The sequence below is a fragment of the Hydra viridissima genome, unplaced genomic scaffold (genome assembly GCF_058129835.1).
Source record: "Hydra viridissima isolate aposymbiotic clone 2 unplaced genomic scaffold, HvirCarnegie_v1 scaffold_5, whole genome shotgun sequence".
NCBI classification, from domain to species: domain Eukaryota; kingdom Metazoa; phylum Cnidaria; class Hydrozoa; order Anthoathecata; family Hydridae; genus Hydra; species Hydra viridissima.
The window spans coordinates 17,786,400-17,802,292 of record NW_028324304.1 but is presented as its reverse complement, the minus strand read 5'-3'; the positions used below and the strand labels follow the sequence as shown (position 1 = coordinate 17,802,292).

The 15,893-nt window shown below is 33.9% G+C and overlaps 1 pseudogene across 1 annotated transcript; it reads right to left on the bottom strand.

The window, feature by feature from the left end:
• Nucleotides 1-13,258: 13,258 nt before the first annotated feature.
• On the bottom strand, nt 13,259-15,566 carry LOC149889088 (uncharacterized; annotated as a pseudogene). Its single transcript, XR_016453050.1, has 2 exons — nt 15,302-15,566; nt 13,259-15,095 (listed from the first exon to the last, which is right to left on the bottom strand). The product of XR_016453050.1 is annotated as an uncharacterized LOC149889088 (transcript).
• Nucleotides 15,567-15,893: the final 327 nt, after the last annotated feature.

The window sequence follows — 15,893 nt, the reverse complement described above, 5'->3', positions numbered from 1 at the left end:
TAGGGAGCATTTACAATATGGAAAAACCTCATTGATCCCGGGCCAATCAAATCACTCAGTGACTTAATCTCCTCTGAAATTGGTTTAAGGTTAAGCTTTCCGAAGGTTGCTCCCACGCGATCTGTAGTACTTCCAGCACTTTCAAATTGGAGGAGCCGGAGCCTCATGCTCTCTTTGTCTTTGTCTGATACCATTTGTGAGAAAAGAGCCAATGGAACAAGCTCTTCATTCATATACCAAGTATGTCTGCTAAGAGCTTTTATTCCCTTGCCAGCAATTATAAAATCATGGTATGCAAACTGTTTCAGTTTCTTGACTAAATCAAATCGTTAACTGGGGCATCAGCTGCAAGTGGGCATTTAATCCACCATTGCACGTAGACATTTACAGCAAACACACAGAAACTTTCTATTTTCTTGATTTGATTTTTGGTTGCAACTTCTGAATTGGGATACTATTCAATTATCTTTCCGGACAATAATACTCTTTTCATAGTGTACAGAAGTTTTGCCATCCATCTTGCTTTGTGCAATGTTCCAGGGTGGTTCATGCTAAACTTCTGAGGTTCGAATCTTTTTGTAACTACTAACAGGCTGAGTTCAATAAGTTCTTGGTAATCTCCTCGAGTGAAATCTAATGCTAGGAATTCACGGAAGCAATTTGTTAAGCTTTCTTTTCCTTTTCAGTTTCTCTAGGAAGTTCAGGATAGTAAAAGTTTGTTTATTTAACTGGTGGAAGTTATAAGTAATGGCTCTTGAATCTGCAACAATTTATAATCATTATCACTAATTAAAGCAAGTCTATTTAATCAATTAAAAAAATCTTTTTTTTCAATGATGTTGTTAAAACATTAGGCTTACCTTTTAAAAATTTGAATGTTTGGACCAGATAAGCCTCTATATTTAATGAATCCCAACAGTCGCTAAGCATGACTTCTCCTACATGTCTGTGGCATGCAAACCACAACAAGGGGCGGTCTAGTTCTTTCTGCAGGCAGACACATGCTGCAGTATGTTGTCCTGTAATGTAAAGAGTGAATTAATTAATTCTTTAATAAAACTATACCTAATAGCCTTACAATTAGTCCATTACTGAAACCTCCACAGTATTTGTAATCTTAGAGTTTTTGCAAAAATGATTTGTTGATTTGAAATTTAATTAAATTATTAATGTTTCACAAAATTTAATAAATAATTGCTATGTTAAAGCCTAACCTGTATTCGAGGATATTGTGTCGAAGACCATGCCTATGATGTTTTTGTCGCATTTCCAAACTACAAGCAGATTTTTTGTTGCAACAGAGACAACGTTACCATGTTTCAGATCAGTTTTTATGGTTGAACTTGGAAGGGCTGGCACACCAAGAAGTTTAGTTCCATTTACTCCCGATACTAAAACAGGTAGACGATCATCGGTGTCTTTTTAGTCCAGGAAAACCATTAGTTTTCCGTCCCAATGTACCATCATTTTTAGAGATGGATTCCATTTGTCTTTTATTTGTTGGGTGATATGGGGCAGTACTGATGTTCAATATCGATGGGCTGAACCGGAACTTAGATTTATTTTTGAAACATCTCCTCCGCAGACAAATATCATCAAGTGTACGAATGAATTCATCTAAGTATTACTAATGTTATTCCTCACACTCCAGGCAATAACATTTGAATTCTTGAGAATATCATGTGCGACAAATATGTGTTCACCAGATTTAATTTTCCTTTTGTGTCGCCGTTCAATTTCAGAGCAGACCGAGCAGGGTCCAGCAATCCCCCCAACCTATTTATCACAAAAACTACTGGTTAACTCAAACTCGTCATTTTTTTTTAAACATTATCGAATGGTCTCTTTTGGGAAAAACTTTATCATAGGTTCTTTTCTGCTTTTTCTCAACAACTTTTGAATGGGTTTTGTCAATTCCTGAATAAGATGCTTTCCTATCAGTTATCATGCTTTGCATGAAAGCAATGCCTGATTCGATGGATTCGTTTCCTTTGTTGTTTTATGTCGTTTTTGAACTTCCATATCTTGGAAAACAGATTTCTTATAAAATTTTATGGTACCATCTAAAGTTGACATAAATATCTTGATTCCTGGGTTATCCAAATGTCTTCGATTTTCATTGTATTTCATTAATTTCATTAATTCATCATATTCTTCTTTAACTATTTTGCCAATATTGTTTCTTCCACTTATGGAGGGATATTCGACTTCAAATAATGCTTCAGGACATTATCAATTGTAAGAGATAATGCATCATTAAACCCTTAAGGTTTGCAAGCAGGCAAAGAATTACTTGCTTCTTTGTTGGTTGTTTATATTCCTTGATTTCCTTGTCGTTGATACCAGGAGTGGTCCCTAACATCATTTTTATATATCAATCATTATGTCTAGTTTCCATTATGATACATTTATATATATATTAATCATTAGTAATCTGAAAAATCATCAAAGTTAGTTAAATAACAATACTAAACAAAGATAAAATAAATATTTGTAAGATATTATTACGAAAAATGTATATTTTTCACAGTATCAAACTTTATGTCGCTTGTGCAAACTCATATGTGATCAGATTGCAGAAAAAAGTTCATAGTTGCTGTTTTTAGGCCCAAACGCCTCACCAAAAACTATCCAGCTATCCACGACCAAATTTCGAGTTTTGTGGGGCAGCTGGGACGCCCTATAATATATATATAAGGTAAGTATGGGTATTAAGGCACACCTTTGTCGAATGCGCGGTAAAGAAATGCTGATTTTTTTTTGCTGCCAGTGATAAAACCAGATAACTCTAATATTTTAATGTCGAAAAAAAGTTTCACAATTTATTTTTTCCCTAACTTTGGATTAGTGGGCCTTATTACCCGCCGGGTCTTAATACCCATACTTACCTTATATATATATATATCTATATATATATATATATATATATATATATATATATATATATATATATCTATATATATATATATATATATATATATATATATTTAAATAAATATAAATAATCAAAATTTAACTTTAATAAATTTCAAAAACGCAACTGTATTAACTCATTTAGTTGAATAAGAAGATAACAAACTTTCTTAAACTTTTTTCTTGTAAAACAAAATTTCAATTTAAAAAAAAAACCCACACGCATCATGTCAGCAAGGCTTGTTCCAGAGCTTTCATAAGGATAGTCTGTATAAATATTCGACACGTTTGCAATTGGGTAATACACGATATTTATTGAATTCTATTCATCTGATTAAACACAGCAAACCTCTTGGGAATGCTGTGTTTTTGTTAAGAAGACTGAAGTAACATTAGAAAACAAAATAGAGTAAAATTTAAGTTTTAAGAGACTTTGAAGACAAAAGAATGATAGCAACAATACTTCAACCATATTCTTAGAATTAACTTTATGTTTTCCTAAATGATTTTTTTTGTGCTCAAAGTTCTTTTCTCTTCTGGATCTCGCGGTTGATGGAGAAGTTTTCTATCCAACGTTCTTTAATCAAGATTGAAGCGTTACATTATACAACCAAGCTGCATGCTCATAAGAAGCGAAATTAAGTTTAGTCTCCTAAAAATTTGCTCTTAAAGAAAACCCTTTTGAGATTAGATAACTCGTTTTGATGCGGTTTGATCCTGGAGAGATAATCATACTTAACGAGAAACTAACTTTACCCCACTAAATTTCAAAAAATTTCAGAGGAGATAAAGTTTTTTCAGAATTTTATAATTTCTAAGAAATTCAGAAAACAAAACTTAAAAGTCAACAGAAAGAAACCAACATTACCAACAAAGCTCGCACGAAAAAGAAATGAATTCTAGAGATACTCTAGCATACAGAATGTGACTCCATGTTTTCCATAATAAACGCTGGATCCTTTTTTTACTTTCTTTTGACCTATAAAATGTTCCGAGCAATAAGCAGAAATGTTTTCTTCATAATCAACTAATGTAAAGTGTTGCGCATTATTTTTGTCACTAGGCTGGGCAACTAAGACAGAAGCTTTGCCCCACATGTGCTGCAAAGCCTGTGTTGTGGCCTCAATGCGCTGGTGTTAGGGCTTAACAGACTGTTTGCCACTTAGTGTACCAATGGCGTGGAGAAAAGGCAAGAAACTTGTGACAGAATCCATATTTTACATGACCAGTCTTCAATATGAGATTAAAATTATTTTAAAAAAATACAATTCTTCACAAATCAAAAATATGTTTATAAAAATCTTTTGGTGGCCTGTTAAAACTCTAATTCTGTACAAAAACTGTGGATTTTCTTTGAATGAAAATTGTGTTAAAGTTGTCAAAACAGGGGTCGGCTATACTAAAAATATGTAAATCAAGAATGAAAAACTTTTTTTCAGGTATCAAAAAGAAGAGGAACAAGCACATTATTGTTCATCCTGATATTCCTTCTGCCACTATATCACTGCCAGATGGTCCAGGAGTTTCAGATCCTTCTACACCTGAAAAAAACTGACCGAGAAGAAGATATGGAGGTTATAGAAGGGGAGGACACTCACACATTTGTGACATATGAACCTTTGAATAGCATGACTTTGCCATGACCACTCATTCAAAGTTAGCTAGAGAAATTGGTCAGAGATCTTAGTCTTTCTAAAAAGAATGCATAATTTCTTGCTTCCTGATTTAGTCAGAGCAACCTCCTCTCTAAAGAAACTGCATACTTTTGTTGAGAAATGGAGAAAAGTTCTATTAAAAAAATGTGATTCTTTTAGCTCTTCGGTATATGGCAATGATCTAAAAGGCTTGATTGAGGCACTTGGCATTCCATACCAACAAAGCAAATGAAGGCTCTTTAGTCAGGGCGCGACAAATCGTTTTTTTTTTTAATGACGTTGACGTTCGTATCTTATATTATTGACGAACGTCTAGTTTAAGAGATACATGTCAAATAAGGGAGTTTCATATTCAAATAAATTTTTATTCTAGTTAATAAGTTTTTGGATATATCAAAGATGCTTATTGAGTTTAATCAATTGTCATATTTTCAAAACAACTTTTCAAGCAAGTGCGCGCAAATTATTGATTTTTAATATGCTACGATTGTAAACTGTTATCCAACGATATAAAACTTTTTTTTTCAATATAGCTCGTTAAATTTATTAACTCATAAAATATACGTATAAACGTGAAGACATTAAAATAAACGGAACTAAAGAAATAAATCGCAAAATGACGTCTCATTAAAATATACATATATATATATATATATATATATATATATATATATATATATATATATATATATATATATATATATATATATATATATATATATTAGGGTGGTCCTTAATTTTCAAAGTTTGATTTTTGTACAGGGCACCCTTGAATTTTGTTTATATGCATGCATAAAAAATTCACAAAAAAATCAGCTAAATCTGAAAACATTTTGAGGTCCCTACCACATATATAATAGTTAAGTATCATGTGGGGTTCCGTGGCTGCATGTCACTAGTTGTTATGCTGGTGAACTCTTTCACTGCACACTATACCGCCTGCATAATTTATCAATATGATGTTACTTATTCATTGTTAAATTATCCAGAATGCATTTCACTAGCTGTCAGCCATTTGTAATCAGACACTGACAGACACTCAATATAACAATAATATTTGATGAATCTGAATTAGTGACTACTGACTCTCTCAGGGAAACTTTCGTAACAACTGACCTAGTGGATACTGGATCAAAAGTGAGTGTTTTCTTTGTTTATTTTTGCTTAAATATTATTTGGCAAATTATATTGATTTAACAATGAATTATTATAAAACAGACAGAATGACCGATCCGATGTGCTAAACCCATTTTAAATTGTTAATTAATATCAATTGCCTGAGTGCCATAGTATCGAACTTGACTTTTCATTTATGCACATAATTGTGTATTTTATTTATTGGTTTTAGACCTTGTCAGAGTTTTCATGTCATTGTTGTTTATTTATATTGCATAACATAAATTTTGTCAGTTAGTTTTCTGAGCTCTATAAGTTTTTGTTAGAAATTACATGTAATTTGAATAATTAAATTGGATGGTAACAAATAAAATTTATTATTTTAAGGGAGATGGCCAATACTTGCTGTAGGACTTCGAAACCAACTACAAGACGAGAAACTGAGTTGTGGCTGATAGGCCAAATGTCTGAAATTCTCAGCTCTACAAAGTTACCGTCAAAGAAGGAAGTCATGGCACTTTTCTTCTATTACAAAGAGGCCACCAAACAGACCGTTCATGAAGCATCACATTCAACAACTAATGACGTTCTTGAAGTGTGGGCTAAAGCCCGCATCCCGACACGGTTGAAGAAACACGTTGTTGAAAAAGTTGAATGTCTGTTCCATGAGTATGACAAACTGAAGAAAAATAAGGAAAATAAAGCAAAGCGCTCTGAAAGTCTACTGAAGAAGGAAGAAGAATGGAAGGATGGCTTAGAGAGTCTTTTTGACATTGCTCATGCGGACGCCATGAAGATGATTAGCATGCAGGAGGACAGGGAGTTCCTGTTAGCTCAGCGTGAGGCGGAACGACATGGTAAGATGGGACGTGTTGACAAAGCCATGGCCAAAAGAGAAAGAGATGTTCACAGTAGAGAAGAAAACTTCAAGAGAAGAAAAGAGAGAGAAGAACAGGACAGAGTGGCCAGAGAGGAGAAAGCTATTCTTCAGAATTCCGAAAGCGAACAGGAGTCTGGTAATGATAATGAAGCATTTGGCGAGCCATCATCAACCACAACTTCAAAGAGAACTAAACGTAAACGTGGCACACACAAAATACTGAATGACAAGTTAGCAGTATGTCTGGATGTGGCAAAGGTCAGTGATAGAAATGCTGCACTAGTCCTGACTCCAGCTCTGCAGCACCTCGATCATGACCTAGCAGAGTCTAATATCAATCGATCGTCCATTCGAAGAGAAAGGATGAAATGTAGGCAGAGAATGGCAGAGAACTTGAAAGCAGAATTCAAGCCAACAGTTCCACTAACAATACACTGGGATGGGAAATCGCTGGAAGATATCAGTAGCAAAAAAATTGTGGACCGGCTTCCAATCCTCGTGTCTGGACTAGGAGTTGACCAACTTCTTTGTGTACCGAAGCTGCCATCTGGAACTGGAGAAGCTGCAGCAACAGCTGTTTATGATGTAACTGTAGCGTGGGGCATAGCTGATAAAGTCAAGTGCGTGTGCTTCGACACTACTTCCGTCAATAGTGGTCCAAGAAATGGTGCTTGCATCCTACTGGAGCAGAAGTTTGACAAAGATTTGCTCTGGTTTGCTTGCCGTCATCACATTTTAGAAATAGTCTTAGAGGCAACGGTTACTCTTTCTCTTGGCCCTTCAAAGGGTTCAGACATTATGATTTTTAAAAGGTTTCAAAGCAGTTGGGAAATCATTGACCGGTCAAACTTTCAGGCATCTAGTTCGAATGACATCGTGCAGAGTGCCGTTTCCAGTGTTGCAAATGAAATTATTGCATTTGCTGAAAACCAACTGCAACAGTTTCAGCCTCGTGATGATTATCGCGAACTGCTAGAGCTGACAATAATGTTTCTGGGAGGTGTTCCATCTCAAGGATGCTCATTCAAAGCTCCGGCAGGACTGCATCAAGCCAGATGGATGGCCAAGGCTATATATTCATTGAAAATATGGATGCTGAGAAGCCAGTTCAAGATGACAAAGAAAGAAGAGAAGGGAATAGCAGACGTGTGTCTTTTCACAGTGACTCTGTATGTCAAGGCCTGGTTTAGAGCGCCGTCAGCGCCATCTTCGCCTCGTGTTGATCTCGAGCTTATCAAGGAGATCGACAAATACAAGGCACAGAATCAAGCAGTCTCTCAGATCGCAATGAAGAAAATTTTAGGAAATTTGTGGTACTTGTCAGAAGAACTGATTGCATTGGCTTTCTTTGATGACGAAGTCTCCGATGACACTAAACGTCTGATGGTCAGTGCCCTGCAAGCACCGGGTGCAGAATATCCTTTGAAGAGGATAACTGTTGATCCTACGCTGGTGAGCTCCAAGAACTTGGAAGACTTTGTAACCGAGAGCAGTCGTAGATTCTTCACCATCACTGGTCTACCGTCAACTTTCCTCAACAAAGATGTGAAGCTCTGGTCTGCAGATGCTGACTATCAGTTGGCGAAGAACACTGTCAGTAGTATGAGAGTTGTGAATGACATAGCAGAACGTGGAGTTACCTTAATGGACGAATACAACAAGCTGCACACAAACGATGAGGAGCAGAAACAGTGCCTTCTCTTAATTGTAAAGAAGTACCGTCAGCGATTTCCTGATCGAGCGAAGAATACCCTGGCAATGGACTAACTAGACGGTTTTTGTCACTTTGACAGTCTCAACACAGAAGGACAATAATAATTACAATATGTAACACTGTAACAGTTGTTTAAATGTGCTTCAATAAAGCAATGTTGTGCTCTGTGATCATATTTGTCCTAATCATTCATATTGTAGAATACTGAGCATATGAGCCTTCTGTGGGCACTTTTATAGATATAAACTCTGCGGTAGAGACCCCTAAAATGTACTTTTTTCAAATAAAATTTTCAGTACAATTATTTTTTCATAAACGTCAACCATTGAAAGGGGTGCCCCGTCAGAAAACTGAAGAAAATTTTTTTTGTAATGAATAAGGACCACCCTAATATATATATATATATATATATACATATATATATATATATATATATACATATATATATATATATATACATATATATATATATATATATATATATATATATATATATATATATATATATATATATATATATATAATTTTTATATTTATATAAATGGATTTAAGAATCGCTAGAACTTTTTAATTTATGACCATCAAAATGTCTAATACCAACTGCTGCGTCAATCCAATTTTTGACATGTTTTTGGGGCAAAAAGTCCTCAATTAACTGGCCATCAAGCTTTATACGCATAATATCTTCTAAAGTGACATCATTTAATGAAGTTCGCAAAAATATTTTTTTGTAAGTTCATAAAAGAAAAACTGCGTTCACAACTTGCCGTTGAAGCGCTGAAAGCTAGCATAATCTCTAACAAGAAATTTATACTTGCTAATTCAGGTTCATTTTCCAGCAAGATATCTCTTCAAGTTATATCAAGATATAACGCCAAATTTTGTTTTGGAAAAAGTAAAGGAACGTTACGTTCGTTTTTCTGTCTTTTTTTTAGCAGACGTTCGCACATTCGTTGATTTGTCGCGCCCTGATGCTGACGAAGATTTAGCTGCTAAATTGAGACAAAGTTTTATTATCATAGGATGATACTTAACAATACAGGGACTAGAAGCTTTTAAATAATTTTGCTGCTCATTCCAAAATAGTTTCATGAAGTCTGGAATATTTTTTCGATTGAAACTAGAGTACACTGTTATGAGGTCTTGATCAAGTTCTAAATTAATTTTTTCACTTTCCATATTCAAAACTGTTTTCATATGTTCAATCTTATTTTCCAGCTGATTGCATTTTAAATGATGTTGTTGCGAACTTAATTTAGATCGCTCGGTGGAAGTAAATTTAAGAGGAGCATTCAGCTTTGCAGGTTGGTTTAAAGTTTTATTTTTATTACTTACTTCATAATTAGTTTTAAGTTGCAAAGAATGGCATGAATAACAATAACTCTGGGATTTTATTAAAATATTACAATTAAGTGAACGATAAAACTCATCTTGATTTAATCTAGGTTTAAGAGGAAGTTGCTTAAAAAGTAAGTAGCGAAATTTTTTAGTTATAACATGTTTTTCAAATTTAAAGTTTTGGTTGATTAAGTCTAAACTTTTTACTTCAACACCAGGACAAAGAACAAGAGTTTCAATATGATTTATAAACTTTGATAAAGAAACATTTTAAAAAGATCCATTATATTGAATGTACAAAAGATGATCTATTGGTAACATCCAACAAAAAATTCTTATACAATAGTCTAGCAACTCGTCGACATAAATTTCATATCTTGGTAAAATATGCTCTGGAGAACTACAAGTAATTAATACAAATCTATCATTCAAAGAAATTTTCCGACAATCAACAAGAGAGAGCTTTAAAATACGTTTTGTAAAATCATCAAAAGATTTGTAACATGACGTTGTAGTTCGAGAAATCAACTCTTGCGTCACAAAAAACTCCTCACGTTTTGTAATGGATACTGAACTTCACTGTTGTTGAATACTTTTCTTGGGGAGATTTAGAGTTGGAAATGCTCCATCCTTTAAAATCTTTCGAGATGAGTAAACCCAAAAATGATCTTCAGTAAAAAGAAGCTCGCAAATATAAAGGTTGAAAGAATCAATTCGTTTTTTAAAAGAATCATCGATGAGTCTGTCTCTAAAATTTACTCCATTTAGCTCAATACTCCATTTCTTATTTGCACCATGAGTTGGATTAGGAACTTTGAAAATGCTAATACCTTAGTGCCTTCTTGAAGTTGAACAACCAAATATTGCTCAATTTTCACCAGGCATATCAAAAAAAATTAATTTCAATAAAAACAGAAAGACAACTTAAAAAAATAACAGGCAATTGCTAACAACAACAATCTTTTTGGCAGGTTCCGAAGTCCGGAAACGAGAAAAAACAGTATGAAAAAATTAAAACAATGCGCTTTTGTTCGCTTCCTAACTATAGTTTTCTTATAACTTTGGTTATACATACCTGGTCAATACAGTATGTCGTAGTTTTAGCAACCAAGTTTAGTACACCATCGCATAACTTTATCGTTTTTAAATTTTATCTCCATGGTTCTGATTGAACTATACGAAATAGCTTGATGGTCGCTCTTTAAGTTAAAATGGCGTCCGGTCAAATAATGTTTCTACTTCCGAAAGGCTTTCACAATCGTTTGGTGTTTGTTTAGAGATTTCGAGAGGAAGGGCACAGGCTAACCATTTTGGTTTAATGATGCAGCCAACGAAAAATCAGACGCGTCCGTTATGAGAACAAATGGGATTTTTTCATGAATTGTTTTTACAACAGCATTCGCAATATCGTTCTTTAGTAGTTTAAAAGCGTCTGTTGCTTGCTGATTGAATGGGAATGTTAGACACTGTAAAAATGGACGAATTTTTTTAGAATAATTACGGATAAACTTTGAGTAATAGAAGAGTCCTACAGTTCTTTGTAATTCTTCGCTATTTAGCGGTAAAGGTAAATTAAGCATGGGTTGCAATCTTTCTGCGTCTGCCTTTATGCTATTATGAGATAAAAAATAGCCAAGTAGATTAATTGAACTAACTAAAATTACACTTTCGCTAGAGTTAAAAGTAAACTTGTTCCCCTTCACTGCTTTGTATAATTTCTTTAAATTGGAGTCGTGTTCAGCTTGAGCCACACCGTAATATTATCTAATTGCACTAGGTGTTTTTTAAATAGTTCTCAATTATAAATTTGTCAATTCTCCGTTGGAAAACAACAACGCCATTTGTTAAACCGAACGCCAAGAAAGTAAATTGATACAATTTGCCATCACCTTAAAATGCTGCATATGGTTTGTCTTCTATTAGAAGTGGTATCTGATAATAGGCGCTTGTAAGATCAAGAGAATGAAAAAGTTGTACTTGGACAATTCGTTAATCTTATCTTCTATTTTAGGTAGAGGATAGGTACCAAGGTAAGTGAACTTGTTTATAGTTTGGGAATAATCAACAAACATTCGTTTTTTGTGTCGCTCATTTGTAATGATTACAATTTGTTCCCTCCGAGGTGAGTTACTTGGTTCTATATTTTCGTTTATTAATAGTTTCTTAATTTCGAGTTTAATGAACAGCTTATTAACGTGCCTGGATCTTCGGGATTTAGTTGCTATCGGTCAGCAACCTTTGGAAAGATTTATGTATTTATGCAAATAATAATGCAGGTGATATTTGTGATTTCTTAAGCTACAAACTGATCAAGGAGGTAATATTCCTCCAAAAGGGATTGTTATATTGCTATGCTGTTTTATAAAAGCTTGACAGAGGATAATATCAGCACATAAGTTAGGTAAGATTGACTAGGTGATATCATTATACTTTTGGTTTTGGAAAATCATATATATCCTGCAATAGCCTTGGACTTTTGTACTGAGTGATGATGATGCCACCGATTCGCTGCTGCTACTTTTTGCAAATAGGATTTGGTAATTATCTTCTTTGTATTTGTTGATAAAGTCATCCGAGCTTCCAGTATCTATTAATACAGAAACGTTCCACCCATTTCTTTCCACTTTCCGAATTGCATACGAAAGGCAATTAGCTGCCCCAGCACTAATCATTGCAAGTATATCATCGGATATAGTAATAGCTAATGGTTTTTATTTGATTTACACACTTTTGGAAAGTGTCCTCGTTTCTGACAAGTTGATGCTTTAAAGTTACAAACTTTTGCAAGAGTTCGGAGAGTTTGAATACATTCATGTAGTGTTTTGCCAGTTTGTTTCTTACGTGATGCTAGCTGATGCCGAGTGAATATTTCGTTTTCCGGTTTTACGTGCTGAGGTTTGAGAACGTCGATCGTATTTTCAAAAGTTAGTGAAATGGTTATGTTCTCATAAACGGTTGGTGATACGAAGTTTGTTAATATTCTTAACTTTTCATCAGATCTAGATTCTGAGATAAAAAGAAATTTTCGAGAGTTTTAAAACAGTGAGCCCATTCTTTACCTGACGTTGAAAAATTTGCGTCAAATCTCTCAGGACGCAGATTCTTCGTGAGGATTACTTTTACTCTTTAACTATTTTGTTTCATTTTATTTCATTTTATTTATTAATTTTTTTATAGATTTTTGATGGATTTGAATAATACAACCTCTTAACTCCAAAGATTTTACCTATCAAATAACGCAGATTAAAACAATAGAAAATTAAACGGCAGTTAATAACATCATTAACTACTTGTTCAAATAGAATTTCATCTTCTTTTGAGATTTGGTACTTACGCCCAGAAGATGCTGAAGGTGTTTTAACAAGAGAAATGACATTAATTCTTGGCACCCAGCAATTATCATCCCGCTTTTGCCAGTAGTATGACCGACTTAGATAATGTGGATGCATAAACTTTACCATAAAGTCATCATTCTCTTTATCAGTTTCAGAAACCATACCAAGCCAGTAAAAATCATCGTATTTGCAAAATAGGTATTGTGACATCATAACATTGTCAATTTTAATAATTTTATGTTTTTGTTTTTTGAGGAAGTCAAATGTTAGTGCAAAATCATCATCATCGAATACCCTTTTCAATTTTATAATTGAATGAGAAGATGGTATAAAGTGATGGAAACTTCTTGTCCCAGGAATAGTGGTTGCTATTAGTAGTCTATCAGTAAGTTTGTTTCTTACTAGCTCCATTTTTTCAGCAGTGACGTACACAAACGTAATCCCACTGATTGACTTTTGACAGTGTTCAAACATTGCTTGAGAAGACAGTATATGACCTGTGGTTGAACTCTGCAAGCTAGGTGTTGCAACAAGCCTTTTAACAGTGCCACCTATTCCATCGCATGGAGATTTGCCATGGCTTGTTGCATTGAAATTCCACATGCAATAAACAGAAAAATCTTGAGCGTGGTGACATAAATTGAAAAAATGTTTACAGTTTTTATACTGCCCTGCACAGCCATCAGAAAATTAATGAATTTTTGTAATTGTGGAACAAAGATGAGTTTTTATATGATTAATGGTTTTATGCATAACTTCATTGATAAATCCAACATCATGATTCAAATCATCTGAAATTATACAAAAAGAAGATATTTCCAATTTCACTTTCTTGTAGTAGATGACAACTGGATGAAGGGAACATTGGCTCTTGCTCCAATGGTTACTCTCTATCTCGTCTTGTACTATAAAAGTGTAATTCCCTGAAAAATCTGCCAGTACAATAGCCTCATCAATACTAATTGTTTCTTTGAGATGCTTTAGATAGCTAGATTGTGATTTTGCTATAAATGAATGAGAAGTAATATTATCAAGCTTTCACACAGGAGCTCTATGAATTCATTTAATGGAAGTTTTATTGTTAATAGTTCAGTTCTATCTGTTGCTGTCCACTGTTTGAAATCCATTGACTGTTCATTTTTATGACTGTCATATCGCTCTTTTGGATCATAATTTTGTGTAAGGTACTGCTGTAAATAATTTTGGGCAGCTTGTATGCCAGGACAACAATTGCATCGGTGAATCATGCAAACTTTAGATTTTCTGCTGCAGACAATCTTTTCAATGATTTCATGGTAAGATGTTTCAAGGCCTATAGCACTCAACATTAATTTAACATTTTGGTGTATTGTACACGCATAAACAGAATGTGTACCTTTTGGACCAGCAAGAATGCACCATTTAGGCCGAAGACTGGAAAATTTAGAAAAACCGATCTTATGGCCTGGGTACTTTGTCTTATTTGCCACATAGAGCTCCTTTAAGTTACACAAAATTAATTTCTTTGACATATATTTTTTCAAGTTCTATGACATCTTTACTTATTCGATGCCGTTCAACCAGATGAGGGTATGCTATGATGCCTTTTTGGTCGCGTAAAAGCTTTGCATTTTGAACGTTGTGTTTGGACACTGAAAACTCTTCTGCTGCTTCTCTGATAGACCAAGATTTTGGGGTTAATGTCAATATTTGAAGTTGCTGCCTTCTGTTAGAAACCATTCTACAAGGAAGTCTAGATCACGAGCTTTGCTTTAAATTTCCTTTAGAACTTCATTTTTTGGTGCAACAAAATCGGATTCGGTACATCCAGAGCAGTTGCAAGCTTCTTAATAACTGTTTCTTCAATTTGCTTTATCTTTCTCTTTCCAAGTGAAAGCTTGTTAGAGGTTTTGGGTAATTAACTTTTAGAGGAGTCACTTCAAGTTCGCATAAAGTACTGTTGAGCAATGATCTTGTTGATTCCAGTGTAATTTCTTTTTCCATATTATCTTCAGTTAATTTTATCTTCAACTCGTTCTCTTCTGATTCTTCACTTGACGCTAATTTATGTCTGCATTGTGAACAAAGTTTTTTACCTGGAACTACGAATTTGGCTTTACTGCATAGGTACTTTGCTGTATCCAAGTTGATTTCACGAAGACTACCTATAAAAAGGGAAGAGTTCTTTTAATATGTATAAAAATTTTAATAAAACCTTAAAAAGTTTAAAGTTGTATGGCATTTAATAGTGCACTTTCAGAAGTCAGCTAAAAGGTTAAATATAGCTAAAATAGAATTTGGCTGCCAAGAAATTCATTATTGTAGCTCACGACATTTTCACAAAACTAAAAGTTATGATTACTCTAAATACCTTTTATAACTTTGTTATGCTTATTAAATAGATTGCAACATCGTGTTAATTTAGTTGTATAACGCTTCAAATAAATATGTTTATGATGGAGACAAGTTGTTGGTTTGACATTTATTATTGAGAGCCCAGTCCTCCACATTAATATTTCTCTTTCATATTCAGGAATATCTTCAAAAGGTTCAATTCCCAGCAACGATGTATATGTTGTGAGATGACATTAACTTTCTAGGTTGATTCCAATGGAGCACTGTTAGCTGTTTGCCATGACTAAGAAACTGTATTACCAAACAAGATTTAACAATTATTCAAACTAAAATTAAAATAATTTTTTTTCATTGAAATTTGTTATTGTTAACTGTTGTTTCAAAACTATATTTAGACGACATAACTGACGTCCCAAAACTATATTTATACATCACAGCAGGCGTTGCAAAACTACATTTTTCATAATAATTCACTTCACAAAACTTTATTTATATATCAAAACCAACCTTAATAAACTGTTTGTACACACCACAATTGAACCTATGACAGTCAGGCAATTTGTGAAAATATTACTCCGTTTTATGGTTGAGTAATGTTATACCATTTT